The sequence below is a fragment of the Oncorhynchus masou genome, unplaced genomic scaffold (assembly GCF_036934945.1).
Source record: "Oncorhynchus masou masou isolate Uvic2021 unplaced genomic scaffold, UVic_Omas_1.1 unplaced_scaffold_651, whole genome shotgun sequence".
Taxonomy (NCBI): domain Eukaryota; kingdom Metazoa; phylum Chordata; class Actinopteri; order Salmoniformes; family Salmonidae; genus Oncorhynchus; species Oncorhynchus masou.
Window position 1 is genome coordinate 222631 of NW_027012949.1, and position 5000 is coordinate 227630.

Here is a 5000-nt window from a genome sequence, read left to right on the forward strand (position 1 = left end):
GGCTAAACCTAGTGTGTTGTCCCATCCCTTTAAATGAGGGCTAAACCTAGTGTGGTGTCCCATCCCTTTAAATGAGGGCTAAACCTAGTGTGTTGTCCCATCCCTTTAAATGAGGGCTAAACCTAGTGTGGTGTCCCATCCCTTTAAATGAGGGCTAAACCTAGTGTGGTGTCCCAGCTCTTTAAATGAGGGCTAAACCTAGTGTGGTGTCCCATCCCTTTAAATGAGGGCTAAACCTAGTGTGGTGTCCCATCCCTTTAAATGAGGGCTAAACCTAGTGTGGTGTCCCAGCTCTTTAAATGAGGGCTAAACCTAGTGTGGTGTCCCAGCTCTTTAAATGAGGGCTAAACCTAGTGTGGTGTCCCAGCTCTTTAAATGAGGGCTAAACCTAGTGTGGTGTCCCATCCCTTTAAATGAGGGCTAAACCTAGTGTGGTGTCCCATCCCTTTAAATGATGGCTAAACCTAGTGTGGTGTCCCATCCCTTTAAATGAGGGCTGAACCTAGTGTGGTGTCCCATCCCTTTAAATGAGGGCTAAACCTAGTGTGGTGTCCCATCCATTTAAATGAGGGCTAAACCTAGTGTGATATGCTATCCCTTTAAGAGGGAGTCTTATGTAGGAGTGAGAGAGATGCATTGTCTCTGTTCCACCACACTGGCTATTTATACATACAGAGATAAATCCTCCCATATAGTCTCTATTGGCCTTATAGAGATTAGGGTGAAAACACACACACATACATACACAGGGGAGGGGAGGAGAGGAGTGGAGAGGAGAGGAGAGGAGAGGAGAAGAGGGAGAGGAGAGGAGAGGAGAGGGAGGAGGGAAGGGAAGGAGAGGGAAGGAGAGGGAAGGAGAGGTGAGGAGATGGGAAGAGAGAAGAGAAGATAAGAGAAGGAGAGGAGGATGAGAGGAGAGGAGAGGAGAGGAGAGAGGGAGAGGAGAGGAGAGGAGAGGAGAGGAGAGAGGAGAGGAGAGGAGAGGAGAGGAGAGGAGAGGAGAGGAGAGGCAAGGAGAGGCGAGGAGATGAGAAGAGAGGAGAAGATAAGAGAAGAGGAGGAGAGGAGGATGAGAGGAGGGGAGAGGTTCTTACCCTTGATGGCGAACACCCCATAGCAGAAGTCTTTGAAGTTGATCCTGCCGTGAGAGTTGGGATCCAGGTACTTAGTCAACTTCTTCACCTGACAGAGACAAATCAGACACACTGTTATTAGTTGCATGCACCGAATGCCAGAGGTGTAGACCTCACCGTGAAATGCTTACTTACGAGCCGTTGTACAACGCAGAGTTGTAAGTATGAACAACTTGCTAAATAACTAAGGTACAAAGTTATTTAGGCAGGTAGCCTAGTGGTTAAAGCGTTGGGCCAGTAACTGAAAGGTTGCTGGATTGAATCCCTGAGCTGACAAGGTAAAGATCTGTAGTTCTGCCCCTGAACAGGCAGTTAACCCGCTGTTCCTAGGACAAATAAATAAAATAAGAATTTGTTCTTAACTGACTTGCCTAGTTAAATAAAGGTAAAATATATATTTTTAAATACAGAGAGAGAGAGATCAGAAAATGATTAACTCATCATTGATTAACTCCGATCAACTGCAACCATTTAAACCATTTAAAGCAGCCCTCTCTCTCTGTCTTTAAACATATCAGTAGTAGTAAAGGAATGAAGAGTCCTCATGGGTTGATGTTTCAGCATTGTCTCAATGAACAGTTTGGCAGTGGACTAGCCATGAGCAGCATGAACACGCAGTTACAAGCCTGAGTTAGCGGCAGGCAAACGAGCAATATATATATAAATATCTTTTATTTAACAAGGCAAGTCAGTTAAGAACAAATTCTTATTTTCAATGACGGTCTAGGAACAGTGGGCTAACTGCCTTGTTCAGGACAGAACGACAGATTTGTCCCTTGTCAGCTCGTGGATTTGAACTTGCAACCTTTCGGTTACTAGTCCAACACTCTAATCACCAGGCTACCCTGCCACCCCGGGTTAGCCTGCCGCACCGTCATAGTACAGATGAAGCCTGAGCTTGAATGTGAAGCTGACTGAAGCTGGTTATCTGGTTAGCTGGCTAGCTGGCTAGCTGGTTAGCTGGCTAACTGGTTAGCTGGCTAGCTGATTAGTTGGCTAGCTGGTTAGCTGTAGAAAAGCCTGAATAGATCTATCTTGCATGGTAGTCTGCCCCTCAGGACAGAAGACATGACCTTCCAACAGCAGAGCAATGTAACAGGGCATAGCTAAGCACAGCCATAACTCACTCACTCACACACACACTCACTCACTCACTCACTCACTCACTCACTCAGACACACAAACACATACACACACCAACACACACCACACACACAGTGCCCTCTGTGCCACACACACACACTAAAGTGTGATTTATAACAGTCTACACACACACACACACACACACACACACACACACACACACACACACACACACACTCACTCACACACACACTTGTTACACAGACAAACAGCACATACACACAGACCAACACACACCACCCTGGGTGAGTGGGCAGCTACAGTGCCCTCTGTGCCACACACTTCCTCCCTATGGAGACTAAAGTGTGATTTATAACAGTCTATTCCCCTCAGGGTCCGTCAAACACACACACACACACACACACACACACACACACACTAAGTTGTTATATAGTGATACAGATACCAGCTGGTACTAGTAACTGTGTTCATCTCTACTGTAGCTTTACTGCACTGGGACCAGCTGGTACTAGTAACTGTGTTCATCTCTACTGCACTGGGACCAGCTGGTACTAGTAACTGTGTTCATCTCTACTGCACTGGGACCAGCTGGTACTGATAACTGTGTTCATCTCTACTGCACTGGGACCAGCTGGTACTAATAACTGTGTTAATCTCTACTGCACTGGGACCAGCTGGTACTAATAACTGTGTTCATCTCTACTGTAGCTTTACTGCACTGGGACCAGCTGGTACTAGTAACTGTGTTCATCTCTACTGACCAGCTTTACTGCACTGGGACCAGCTGGTACTAGTAACTGTGTTCATCTCTACTGCACTGGGACCAGCTGGTACTAGTAACTGTGTTCATCTCTACTGCACTGGGACCAGCTGGTACTGATAACTGTGTTCATCTCTACTGCACTGGGACCAGCTGGTACTAATAACTGTGTTCATCTCTACTGTACTGGGACCAACTGGTACTAGTAACTGTGTTCATCTCTACTGCACTGGGACCAGCTGGTACTAATAACTGTGTTCATCTCTACTGCACTGGGACCAGCTGGTACTAATAACTGTGTTCATCTCTACTGCACTGGGACCAGCTGGTACTAATAACTGTGTTCATCTCTACTGTAGCTTTACTGTACTGGGACCAGCTGGTACTGATAACTGTGTTCATCTCTACTGCACTGGGACCAGCTGGTACTAGTAACTGTGTTCATCTCTACTGTAGCTTTACTGCACTGGGACCAGCTGGTACTAGTAACTGTGTTCATCTCTACTGCACTGGGACCAGCTGGTACTAGTAACTGTGTTCATCTCTACTGCACTGGGACCAGCTGGTACTAATAACTGTGTTCATCTCTACTGCACTGGGACCAGCTGGTACTAATAACTGTGTTCATCTCTACTGCACTGGGACCAGCTGGTACTAATAACTGTGTTCATCTCTACTGCACTGGGACCAGCTGGTACTGATAACTGTGTTCATCTCTACTGCACTGGGACCAGCTGGTACTAATAACTGTGTTCATCTCTACTGCACTGGGACCAGCTGGTACTAATAACTGTGTTCATCTCTACTGCACTGGGACCAGCTGGTACTAGTAACTGTGTTCATCTCTACTGCACTGGGACCAGCTGGTACTAATAACTGTGTTCATCTCTACTGCACTGGGACCAGCTGGTACTAGTAACTGTGTTCATCTCTACTGCACTGGGACCAGCTGGTACTAGTAACTGTGTTCATCTCTACTGCACTGGGACCAGCTGGTACTGATAACTGTGTTCATCTCTACTGCACTGGGACCAGCTGGTACTGATAACTGTGTTCATCTCTACTGCACTGGGACCAGCTGGTACTAGTAACTGTGTTCATCTCTACTGCACTGGGACCAGCTGGTACTAGTAACTGTGTTCATCTCTACTGTAGTAACTTTACTGCACTGGGACCAGCTGGTACTAATAACTGTGTTCATCTCTACTGCACTGGGACCAGCTGGTACTAACAACTGTGTTCATCTCTACTGTAGCTTTACTGCACTGGGACCAGCTGGTACTAGTAACTGTGTTCATCTCTACTGCACTGGGACCAGCTGGTACTAATAACTGTGTTCATCTCTACTGCACTGGGACCAGCTGGTACTAGTAACTGTGTTCATCTCTACTGCACTGGGACCAGCTGGTACTAGTAACTGTGTTCATCTCTACTGCACTGGGACCAGCTGGTACTAGTAACTGTGTTCATCTCTACTGCACTGGGACCAGCTGGTACTAGTAACTGTGTTCATCTCTACTGCACTGGGACCAGCTGGTACTGATAACTGTGTTCATCTCTACTGCACTGGGACCAGCTGGTACTGATAACTGTGTTCATCTCTACTGCACTGGGACCAGCTGGTACTAGTAACTGTGTTCATCTCTACTGCACTGGGACCAGCTGGTACTAGTAACTGTGTTCATCTCTACTGTAGCTTTACTGCACTGGGACCAGCTGGTACTAGTAACTGTGTTCATCTCTACTGCACTGGGACCAGCTGGTACTAGTAACTGTGTTCATCTCTACTGTAGCTTTACTGCACTGGGACCAGCTGGTACTAGTAACTGTGTTCATCTCTACTGTAGCTTTACTGCACTGGGACCAGCTGGTACTAGTAACTGTGTTCATCTCTACTGCACTGGGACCAGCTGGTACTGATAACTGTGTTCATCTCTACTGCACTGGGACCAGCTGGTACTGATAACTGTGTTCATCTCTACTGCACTGGGACCAGCTGGTAC

At 46.9% G+C, this 5000-nt stretch overlaps 1 pseudogene; it reads right to left on the reverse strand.

The window, feature by feature from the left end:
• The window catches only part of LOC135536690 (rab11 family-interacting protein 4A-like), a 191199-nt pseudogene that overhangs the window by 153757 nt on the left and 32442 nt on the right, over positions 1-5000 (reverse strand).